Source organism: Gracilinanus agilis, chromosome 1, assembly GCF_016433145.1.
Source record: "Gracilinanus agilis isolate LMUSP501 chromosome 1, AgileGrace, whole genome shotgun sequence".
NCBI lineage: Eukaryota > Metazoa > Chordata > Mammalia > Didelphimorphia > Didelphidae > Gracilinanus > Gracilinanus agilis.
The window spans coordinates 382,544,541-382,557,474 of NC_058130.1; the positions used below are offsets into that span (position 1 = coordinate 382,544,541).

At 36.9% G+C, this 12,934-nt stretch overlaps 1 pseudogene; it reads right to left on the reverse strand.

Annotated features, from left to right (window-relative positions):
- Positions 1–627: 627 nt before the first annotated feature.
- LOC123252054 overlaps positions 628–12,934 on the reverse strand; it is an 86,246-nt pseudogene continuing 73,939 nt past the window's right edge.

Genomic DNA, 12,934 nt, shown 5'->3' on the forward strand with positions numbered 1-12,934 from the left:
TAGTCCAGAATGGACAGAGATTTTCCTGTTGTTTTTTTTTTTCCTTTTCATTTATGATGGACATTTCTAGGATGGCAAAGTAAAACAGAGTTTCCTGGCTCATCCAGGGAAACAGACTTTATTGGTTTCATTGAGAAAAGATGGATGTGAGAACTTAAATAGGTAGTTTATCTATAAATTCAGAGGTCATCAGAATAAACATCAGAATAAGGAGTTTCTATATCTCACAAATTCCTTCCTTTCAAAGAAATGTTATCTTTGAATTAGGCTTCTGGATCAGGAGGGGAGGGGGCTTCCTACCTGCCCAAGATTGGGAGTCCTTCCACCACTTGTGGAACATTCCAACTTTTCCAAGATAACCATTCAGATCAGTTCTTCACTTGTTTTTCCCCCAATTGCTTTTTGTTTGTTTCTTTGTTTTATTAATGCTTACAGTTGTAGTCCTTTAATGTGGTCTACCTATTACATTCAACAAATATTTGAAATTAATCTAAATAGCATGTAAAAACCACCCTAAATATTAACAATAACAGATAATAGTTTTGCATATTAACAAAGCTAACAAAAACAATAAATTTATGACCATTTCAAATTATACTAAGATAAATACTGCTTTTTTGTTTACCTTTATTTTACAATTTGGAAATTGTTGTTTTCCAGCTTCAAAATGACCATCACATTGTGGAATTTTGTCTTGTCAGTGTGAGATTTAGGGCATCCTTTTGTCTTGAGCAATTCCTGCAAGACTCAAAACTTAGGCAGCAGGCCCTTGTACCTGTTCTTGCACTATGCCTGGGTCAGTGTTCTGGACAGACTACCAAACCTAATTTCTTACCCTCGGCCTGGTGTACTTTTGGGAAAATGCACCTTGGGCTTTCCCAAACATTTCATGATCCATTGATAATTGGATGTGTCCATCTATCAGACATGTTAAAATCTGTCTCTCATCCACCTCTCAACCACATCCCTTTTCCACTAACATTTTATGCTGATCACCTGAGGGAGACACCTCCTGGGCTCACCTTGCTCAGCTTTCCCCCCAGAGGAGGCGCAGGACAGATAGCTGAACACTTGGCCCCATCAGTTCCCTTTTTATTCAGAGAACAATACAATATTCTGTTTTTTCCTTTGTTGAATCCTCAACTGTAAAATGAAGGGGATCATAGGTTTAGAAATGGAAGGAACCTTGAGGCTGTCTAGTCCAAATATTTTATCTTCAGCAAAAAAGCCTTTGTCAGTCTGCCATTAATGCTAACCCTTTCCTTCTGCGATTAACTCCAACTTATCTTGTATACCTTGTTTATGCATGGTCATTTATGTGTTTTCTCCCTCAAAAGATTATGACCTCCTTAAAGAGAGGGATTTTTTTTGCCTTTCTTTGAATTCCCATTATGTAGTGAATAGTCAACATAGTGACTGGTGCATAGTAGGAATTTAGCCTGCCACATAGGAGGCACTTGATAAACGCTTATTGATGAGCTGTAGAAAAGTTAAATGACTTGAGATTTTTACAGGGACTAAGGAGCAAAATCTGGATTTGGACTCATTTCTTCTGACTCTAAACCCAGTACTCTTTCCACAGCAGAGAATGATTTCTAAGAGCTCTTCTAGCACTTAGTTTTATCATTCTTATACCTCAATATGTTCTGAAAAAATAAATGCAAATAAGAATTAAGAATTTTGGAGCTACGTCTGATGATTTAATAAAATTAGCAAGAAGATACCAGTGGCATCTGGGTATAGGCTTATATTCATTACTGCAGCAAACAAGACCACAAGAGCAAGAGGAAGGAAAATACATAGGGGGCAGATGGAGGTTAGGGAGCTTAAGGAAGGAATTTACCATTCAATTCAATAAATATTTATTGAATGCCTCTCATCTGCAAAACACCAAGCAAAGGACTAGATGTGATACAAAGTTGAGATATAGCATAGTCTTTGTGCTCTCATGAAATGTATAGTTTAGTGTGGAGTATACATATCTTAGAACAGTGAAAAAAATATGGGACTTGGAGTCAAAAGGACCTGAGTTTGAATCAAGGCTTAATCATTTACTATCTGTGTGCCTTGGAGAAAATTACTAACATTCTCTAGACCCAAGTTACCTCACTTACAGAACAGTGGTTAGACTAAATGACCTTTCAGATCCCATCCAGCTTTAAATTTGTAATCCTAAATACATAACACATAGCGATACAAGCAAAGTGCCATACTAGGTGATTACCGGTAGTAGGGTTAGGGGAATTTTCTTAGCAAAGCTGGTATTTGAAATGGATTTTAAAGGATGCCCAGGAATTCAGTGAGTAGAGTGTTTAAGGGGTTGAGAAAGGACTTCCAGATAGGTGAAAATGTTATCAAAGACTTGGAGACGGGGAAACATGGAACATATATAGGAGCAGGTTGCTGCTCTGTTTTGGGGTTGAAGTGTCAAGAACATTGGAGGAGAAGAGTATGGGATAAAATTGAAATGATATTTTGGTTTTCTATGGTATCTTGAATACCAGTGTAAGCAGAATGAGAATTACTCAGTAAGACAGAGGGAACCACAGAAAGATTTGTTTTAAAAGTTAGGGCAGTGTGGTATGGTGAATAGACTGCTAGACTTGAAGTAACAAAAATCTGGGTTGAAATCCCACAAAATCCCACACAACTTACTAGCTGTGTTATCCTGGGCAAGTGATCTAACCTCTCTATATTCTAAACTTTTTTCATCTCTAAAATGGGCATGAAAATATTGTCACAGGGTTGTTGTGAGGATCAAATAAGATCTGTTACTTTAAAAGTTCCACAGAATTTATAGCACATTCTAAATGGTATGGGAAGTATAAATTGGAGGAGGGAGAGTGTAGAAGCAGGAATACACTGAAGGAGGCTAGCTATTGCATCACTTCAGACAAATAATCATGAGAGTATGTATTACGGTGATAACCATAGGAAGAAAAGAAGAAGGAAGAGACTTAAGAAATGTTATGGAGATGGAATCAATTGGACCTGGGACTGATTAAAGTCTTATATCAGAGACAAGATTCGCCATGTTGTTCCCGAGACAGGATGGAAGGAGGAGAGGGTTTGTGAAAAAAGGACCAGGTTAGACCAGGTTAGACACAGTTGGCTTGGATTCCTACCAGATAAGGCTTCAAGATCAATCTATATACCCCTGTTTACTAGTTGCAGACTCCTATTGAATAGGGGGGAAAGGATATAAACATCAATAGAGTATTTGTTTGTATCCCTGAAAATATTTGTGCTATGTGAAACAACTTACCATTATTTTATAAAAGCATAAATTAGCAGGCTCCTATCATATTAAAAGTTATTTATTCCTTCATGCAATTGGTAGCATCTAATAAATAGCAGTATGAGACATTCAGGGCTGCTTTTCTCTTTTGGTGTCTACTTGCAATCTAGATCTTACTTGTGGCTCGAAGAAGCTGTAGCATGTTCAATGGCCACACCCCAGTAAACCATCTTGGCAGTCAGGGTAAACCAGATTGAAGGTGACTGATGAGCCACAATTAGTGGCTTAGTGGGGACCATCGGTGACTTAGGTGGAAGTCTACCCCAAGCATGTGAAGACTTCCCCCACCAGAAGGGATAGACTAGAACAATTTGTTCCAGTGGTCATGAAGGCAGCTGAAGCACACACTGTGGAGCACTTAGAGGATGATCAGACATGGAAGAACCTGAAGTCATCCACTGCATCTCAAGTCATCACTAGCACAAATCAAAAGACATCACCTATGGGGGGCAGCTGGATAGCTCAGTGGATTGAGAGCCAGGCCTAGAGACAGGAGGTCCTGGGTTCAAATCTAGCCTCAGACACTTCCCAGCTGTGTGACCCTGGGCAAGTCACTTGACCCCCATTGCCTACCCTTACCACTCTTCCACCTATAAGTCAATACACAGAAGTTAAGGGTTTAAAAAAAAAAGACATCACCTATGATGCCATTTTGGTCATCTTTGAGTAGGGAAGACAACAAGTACCAACCAGCACCTACAAAGCTCAAAGCATAGTGCCAAGTGTTATGGGGGATATACAATCAATGAAGATCGAGTTTTTGCCCTAGACTATAGGAAGAGAGATAAGATATACACAAAGTTTCAACTTGGGACTTGGTAGAAGGTGAATGACAAAGGTTCAGCTAAAGCACTGTGGGAGTGCAGAGAAGGGAGAGATCACTTGTCCTGAAGAGTGATTAAGGCAGACTTCATGAAGAAGATGGTGTATCAACTTGATCTTGAAAAATGGGTGACCTCTTCAGAGAGAGAATTGTTGGAGTCATCTTTCACATCAGTGTAACTTTGGTTTTATTTTGGGGTTTTGATTTTGTGTGAATGTGCTCTTATAATAATACCAATATGGTTGCATGCTTTGCAAGACAACAAAAAATGGAAAAAAAGAAAAGAAAAAAGAAATACTTATTCAATATAGGAAAATAAAATCCCATTCATTAATAAACATTATGAAATGCAAACTAAAAAAATTGGTGACCTCAGAGGGAAAATTATATCTCTGAGAACATATTTTAACAAAATAGAACAAGAAAAGATTAAAGAGTGGGATATGCAATTTAAAAGTTAGACTATAAACCCAAAATAAGCACAAAAGAGGAATTATTGAAAATTATAGGAGAAAGATAAATTGGGAAACAAAAAGCCTATAGAACTTTTAAGTAAAAATAAAGTTAATCAAAAAGACTAAAAAAAATAGGCCTTTAGCTAAACGGATTAAAAAAGCAGAGAAAGAAATCAAATTGAAGGAGAGTAGAGAATTAGGTAGGAACTCAATTCATCATCATTAAATTACCTCCACAAGCCTAGAAAGAAATAGCCTCCAGCAGCCAAAATATGCCTAGGGCAAATCAAAAGTTCAATAAAACCTGATATGCAAATCTCAGCCCCACTTCCTTTGTCAGAACAATCAAGAAGAAATATATCAGCAATAGAATCAGACCATTTATGCTTCCTCCTACCATTTAAAAAACAAACAAACAAAAACTTTCCCCTGAGCTGTGACCCAACAATGGAAAATCCCCAGAGTGGAAGCTGACAAAGTGATGCAATCATCCACTAGTCACTGCCTGTTCCTTCAAAGAGTATCTATAGAGACTTCCTATTATACAAGGAGATTCAAGAGTGAAAAATATGAAATGCAAGGCTTGGATCAATACAGTAATCTTCATTATTATTATTATTATTATCCAAATAATAATAGATACAATTTACATAGCGTAGCTAGTTGGCACAGTAGAGAGGGTTCTGGGTCTAGAGTCAGGAATACTCATCTTCCTGAGTTCAAATCTGGCCTCAGGACACTTCCTATAGCTGTGTGTCCCTGGACATGTCACTTAAGCCTGTTTGCCTCACCTGTAAAATAAGTTGGAAGATGAAATAGCAAACCACTACAGTATCTTTGCCAAGAAAAACCCGAATAGGGTAACAAAGAGTCAGACATGGCTGAAACAACTGAATACACATTTATATAGCATCTACCAAGTGATGGACACTTTGCTAAGCATTTCTATTATCTTATTTGATACTCAAAGCAACCCTGAGAGGTAAATGCTATTATTATCCCCATTTTACAGATGAGGAAATTAAGGCAAACAGAGGTTGTGACTTGCCTAAAGAGCATAGCTAGTGTCTGAGAGCTAGATTTGAACTGAAGTTTTCCTGATTTTATGCTCACCACTGATTCTACTATACTTATTAATTTAGATATTCCCTCCCACAATGTAGTTCAAAATCCACTCATGCCTATCAATCCTGAATAACTTTTGCCTATATCCATTGCTAAATCTTCACAGGAGATTGGCCCAAGGTGCTAGAGACCTTCCTCGCTTTTATTTAAATAATAATAGTTGAGGTTTATGTGGTACTTTTAAAAATGTATCCCCTTTAAATAACAAAGACTTGGGTTTTATTTCCATTTTATAGAATAGGAAACTGAGGTTTCAGAGAGATGAAGGGACTTGACTATGGTTTTATATATTGGATCAGTGGGAGGGTAGGGACAAAAGCCCAGGTCCTCTCCATCCAAGTCCAGTTTTTTTCCCCACCACCATATCACAAAGTCACTTCAACGGGCTTGAATGCATTAAAGTTTACTGTCAGTTTCTGATGAACAAACTAATTGCACATAGTCATCTAGTTCAATGGCTTCAAATTCAAATAGAACCAGGTGCTAGTAAACTATATCTAAATATCCCTATCTTTCTACATAGTGACTAAGAAAACCATACATGTTTCTATAATTCTTTTTTTATTAATACAGCAACACATTAAAATCAGATAAGAACATTTTAACCTGGTGTGGTCTGCACTAGGAAATGTTGTGGACTGCAGATGGCCAACATGTGTTTGATACCTCTGATTTAGTGCAATCCTTACCAGAAGCATGAAACTCTTCTATAAAACCCAACATGTGGTTATCCAGCATCTCTTTGACTGAAATCCTTCTATGACACCCCATTCTCCTCCAAAGCCCATTTTACAATTTTCTTGTTCAGTCATATCTGACTCTTCGTGACCTCATTTGGTGTTTTCTTGGCAAAGATACTAGACTGGTTTGTTATTTCCTTTTTCAACTCATTTTACATAGGAGGAAATTGAGACAAACAGGGTTAAATCAACTTGCCTGAGATCACATGGCCAGCAAGTATCTGCAGTCAGATTTGAATTTGGTCTTTTAGACTCCAGGCTTTGCCCTCTATCCACTGTGCCATCTTGCTGCTCATTTTACTTTTAGAAAACTCCAATTGCTTGGAAGTCTTTCCCTTATATTGAGCCACAATCTTCCTCCTTGTAGTTTCTACTCACTGGTCCTAATCCATTTTCTGGGACCAAGCAGAATAAATCAAATCCTTCTATATGACAGTCTATCAAATAGGCGAAGTCATCATCTTCCTCCCCATTTTTCTTTACTCCTTCCCCCACGCTTTCTCTTCTCTAGCTCACCTATTTTCTCTGATTTCACAAAGACTACAGTGACTCTGAAGTCAGGCTTGATTTTATCTTATTCTCATCTATTTTTCCAAATTGAATCCCTTTGCTAGTTTCGTTTAAGTTTTTGTAATGTATTAAAAGGATTGAAGATCATTCCATAATTTAGAATAGAATGTTTGCCTTCTCTTCAATTAATCTGAAAGAGTGGGGTTTTATTATAATAGAAATTTTTTTTTTAATTCCTAGGCATAATAGCTTGTCTTACCTCATTAATGGTGATTAGTAACTCTTAACACTGGAGAGGCAGGCAACAAGGAGTGTTCCCCAAATTAGTCTATAAAATTCCTTTTCCCTAGGAAAACAACTTCTAACAACTGTCAATATTTAAGATTTAAATTAAATATATTCAACAATTTTAATTTCTACAGAAGCAATTTCTTCACAACAATTTTGTAAAGAAGGTGCTATTACAATCCTTATTTTACAGATAAGGAAACTGAGGATCAGAATGGAGCAAAGATTTGTCCACAATCATTAAGCTTGTACGAGTCAGGCCTGAGATGTAACTTCATATCTCAGGGGTCTCCTGGCTCAAAGTCAAGGACTCCTCCCACTAGAACTCCTGCCAATCTTAAGATGAATAAACTTTAAAGTGCACTATCAGGGCCAGATCATATCATTTAGGAGGTGTACTTTTTGTTTATTAATCAATCAAAAAGCATTTATAAAGTAGTGCTTATTTTCTGTCAGAAATTCTGCTAAGGGATACAATCTGTTGCCAAGGCCTGATGATTTCTCCTTTGCAACATCTCTAAGCTATCTCTACTTCTTTTCTTCAGACACTTCCAATACTCTGGGGCAGGCCCTTCTCACCACAAAACTGTAATAGTCTGTTAGTGAGTCTGTATATATGGTCTCTCCTAGCTGCAGTCTATCCTCCATTCAGTCATTAAAGTGATTTTCCTAAAGTGTAGGTTGGACCATGTCACTCCTCCTACTCAATAAACTCCAATGGTTCCCTATGGCCTCCAGAATCAAATACAAAATTTTCTGTTGACATTTAAATTCCTTTTGTAATTTAACTCACTCCTGTCTTTCCAGTCTTCTTACATAATACTCCATGACATGTACTCTTCAGTCCAGTAAGCTCCTTGCTGTTCCTTGAATAAGACATTCTATCTCTGGTTCTGGGCATTTTCCCTTACTGTCTCCCATACCTGGAATGCTCTTCTTCCTTATCTCTATCAACTGCCTTCTCTGGTTTCCCTTTAAGCCCCAAGGAAAATCCCATCCTTTATAGAAAGCCTTCCCCATCTCCTGAAAAGTCTAGCACCATTCCACTTAACTTTTTCCTAGTTAGTCTGTATATAGCATATTTGTACATAATTGTTTGTTTGTTGTCTCCTCCATTATATTGTGAACTCCTTGAAGGCATGGACTGTCTTTTTCCTCTTTTCATATCTACATTGCTTAGAACATAGTGGATACCTAATGTTTTCTGACTAACTAACATTATTCCTGATACTAGAACATGCTCCCTTTCTCTACTCACCTCTTGAATTCCATCATCTCCTCTAAGGTCCAACTCTAATGTCATCTTCAGAAAACCTTCTCTGAAGCCCAAATCATACCAAGTTTTTCCCCACAATGGTATTACTTTCTAATTTGCACCTCTCTTATGCACTTAAGTATTATAATTAGAGCAGTGATCTGTTGAATTAATGGAGGAGGTTCAAAGACTGTGCATTCTAGGCTCACTACAAATTCCTGTTAATCTAATCTCAACTCATCTCATGTTAATCTAATCTGAAAACATAGATTCTACTCCTAACTACTTTGGTTGTCTTATTTTTCAGGGTTTAATCTTGTCATTCTGTTCCCATAATTTTACCACCTTCCTTCCTCCCTGGCCCTATCACTTTCCAGCCCCATCTTATGCATTTGTTGAGTGTAGTGAAATGGTTAAAAATTCCAAGAGAATGGGTTCTGGGTAAGAAAATTTATTGATCAGGCTAGAAATAACTAATAAATTAAATGATCAGTGATCTCTCTTGGTAATCCAAGTCAAAAACATACAGCTTTCTGAATCAGTATTTACAATTTTAGAAGCTCATTATTCAGCCCTTTTCTTAGACAGCCCAAGACATCTCTAATTGATGAATAACTAATAAGAAGTAGGCCAAAATTCTCTCAGTTATTTTCCAATTCCTTGATAGTGATAGGAAATCAACAGGCCCAATGGAAGCATACTAATGTCTAGTTGAAGAAATCAAGTTCTACCCAGTTAAAAGTGACTTTGTTCAATACTTGTCAATGTGAGACTCAAGGATGCTGTCCTGATGCCTGCAGATATACCTGGTCTAAACTGAATCTTGTTTACTGGGCAGCATAGAACTTACAATTCCACTTTTCAATCAGCCTAAATTAAAAGGCACTCTGGAATAGAGCATTTGAAGACCTTTCCTTGGATTTGTCAGGAATAGAACAATAAGGAAGGAGGTTTGAAAGATAGACCTGCCTCTCAATAGCAATAATTCAATATCAGAAATAAATCTTCTCAGTAAAGATTGTTTTGTTTCTTTATATTTATAAATCCAGTAGCACAAATAAGTACTTAATAAGTGTTTTATATGTCTATTTCTCTATCAATCAACTAGCCACACAGCAAAAATCTTAGGCTTCCATGTTTGACTCTCAAATTGATTCCACACAGTAGTTCTTCCAGACCTTTCATTCTCATTTTGAAATGTCTCCTTCATGTCCTCATCTCATTTTCAGTTAACATTTGTCCTTGTTTCCTATTTTACTGAAGAAATAGAGCCCATTAAATATAAGTTCCTGCTTTTCTGTTGTTCCATACTTTTAAGTACTATAGGAATTTAAATTTAGGTTTTATGCTAAATATGAGAATTCTAAAGCAATATTGTGGTTGCCAATTTAAAAATGTTACAGCTTCAGTCAAAATGACCTTTAGCAGCTTTATTTATAAAGAGGTGGAAAGAGTGAAAGTGGAAAAACGTAGATAAAGAGACAGAAAGTACTGCCTAGCTACCAGTACCCTAAATTTAATCCAATTGTCTCCAGATTGCAAATGCGAATCCAAAAGCAATTCTCACCAGAATCCAAACTCCTTATTAGGAAGCCAAAATCTGAAGAGCCAGGAGACACTGAAGAATACTCTGAGAACCTTCAGTACACGTGAGGCTAAGACCACCAAGAATATCATCACCAGAACTCACACTGAAGGGAGTGTCCCACCAAAGCGCCAACGTGCAGAGAGGGTCCCCTTACCAAAGAACCAAGCAAAGAATCACTTCATTCACCACCTCAGGATCCAAGGAAAGAGTCTCCTCCTCCAGTCCAACTCACCTACGCAGAGTCTGAGACTGAATCCTTGAACTGGCCTTTTTAAAGCAATTTTCTCAATGTCACTTCCTGTAGCTTCCCCACTTTAAAGGAACCAATCATAGTCTTTCAATTTGCCTAGCACTGCACAAGTGGGGTGGGGAGTTTTGGCCTCAGGAGTTGTCACCCACTCTAGCAAGTGACTTGTTAGCTCTCATACTTAGTGGCTGGTAAGGTACTAAGTAGGGGTACTTAAGTTTTTGAGTGATTAACTTAAGTTAATAAATTATAATTAAAATTATAAATCACATGCATAATATATGTAATATATAAATTATAAATATAATATAAATTATAATATATTGCATTATCATATATTATAATTTATGAATATAATATATTTATAAATATAAAGAATATAAATTATAAATATAATAAAAATAAAAATAAAATATATAATAATAGTAATAATAATAATAATGAATAAAGTTAAGTTGCTGATTGATAGACAAAGAGAGTTTGATTCACTCTTCATAATACTTCTATAACCCTTCTATTTGCCAAAGTCAATCCTGATCTGTGGCCTGGATACCTTCTTCCTTTGTCTCCCAAAGGAGCTTGTTTTTGGATCACTTCTCAATCCCAAGCAATCTATCTTCTTACCCCACTCCCTGAGAGAAACTACTCTCTCTAAAGTTAACCATCTCTTAATTGCTAAACCTGGAGGGGGTTTTGTTTTCAATTGTTTGTTTTTTGCCATCCTTGTTTTCTTTTGCCTCTATGAATCTTTTGGTATTATTGACCATCCCTTCACAGAGAATCTCACTTCCCCTGGCTTTCATGACCCTGATTTCTTCTGTTCACTCCTCAGTTTCATTTGATGGATCACCATCTAGTTCTTTTTCCCTAAGGTCAGGTATTTCCTGGGATCTCTGTCTTGATAAATCACCATCTAGTTCTTTCCTTCTTAGGACAAATATTCCCTGGGATTTCTGTCTTGATATCCCCTTCTTTTTCTTCATTCTCTCCCTAATATCTTTTCAACATCCTTAGATATATCCAGCCCTAATAATACTTATGTCACTCACACATCATCAGCCAGTCGTGGTGATGTACTCCTGTAATCCTGGCTATGGAGGAGGTTGAGGCTGGTGGATCGATTGAGTCCAGGAGTTCTGAATTTTCCTATTTCTTTTGAGGAAATAAGAAATCACCATCATTCAAATCACCCAGTTTCATAACCTCAGAGTCATACTTGATATTTTTTTTCTCTTGTCTCCTCTTATCCTACATTTGAATATCTGCAGGTGTCATAGTAGATTTCAAATCCTAGCTTTAGAGGGAAGAGACCTTCAAGATCATCTACTATAACTCTTAATTTTACAGATGAAGTTAAATTACTTACCCACGGTCACCCAGATAGTAAATTGTAGTTAGAATTTGAACCTATTTGAACTCTGACTCCAAATTCACCACACTCTTTTCTACTGTACCATACCACCTCATGGAGTCAGAGGAATTGAGTTCAAATTCAGGTTCTAAAACCTACAATCTGTGCATCCTTAAGAAAGTCACTTAACTTTTTTGGATCTCACTTGTAAAATTATGAGGATAAATTAAATGACTTCTAAGATCTCTTTCAGATCTAAGTCTATGGTTTAATGATCCTTGATTCTCCCTATATATCATTACTCCCAACTCTTCTCTTATCCCCATAGTCATGACTTAAGTCCCTCACTAATGCAATAACCTCCTAAAAGATCTCCCTCTTTAGCCTCTCTTCTCTCTAGTCTACATACAACTGCCAAAATAATTTTCCTAATGCACAAGTTTAACTATTTTAATCCACTGCTCAAAACCATTCAATAGATTCTTATAAAATATAAACTCCATATTGTTGTTCAGTTGTTTTTCAGTCATGTCCAATTCTTCATTATCTCATTTGGAATTTTCTTGGCAAAGATATTAGAGTGTTTGCCATTTGTTTCTCCAGCTCATTTTACAGATGAGGAAACTGAGGCAAAAGAGTTAGGTAACTTGCCTATGGTCACATGGTGGAAGTATGTTAGGCCAGATTTGAACTCAAGTCTTTCTGACTCCAGATTCAGCACTCTACCCACTGAACTACAAAGATTTTATTTAACCTTGCTCCTACAGATCTTTGTAGCCTTACTTTATACTATTCCCTCTCATAAATTCTTTCAACGAAACAAAACTACTACTCTCTGACTCCTACCTCTCTGCATTTGTGAAAGTTTTGCCCCACACTTGCAATGCACTTCTTTTACTTCTCTTCTCTAAATCCTTGTCTTCTTCCAATACTCAGGTCATAAGCTATTACCTCCATGAAGACTTTCCTGCTTTCCCAAGTTGTTAGTGTTCTCTCCTTCTTCACTTCCCCTTGTACTATATTAACTGGGGTCCATATGGTATCTCCCCAATAGAAGAGAGCAAACTTTCCTCAAGAGCAAAGACTTTTATTTTTATCATTGTATACTCCCATTGCCTGAATCATTCCTAGCATAATAATAAAAAGAATTTAATAAATATTTGCTGAATCAAATAGAATGACACTTCCCATTAGGCTATAGGTCCCCAGAGGACATGACCAAAACTTTTCCTGAACTTTGTATCTCTCCCAACA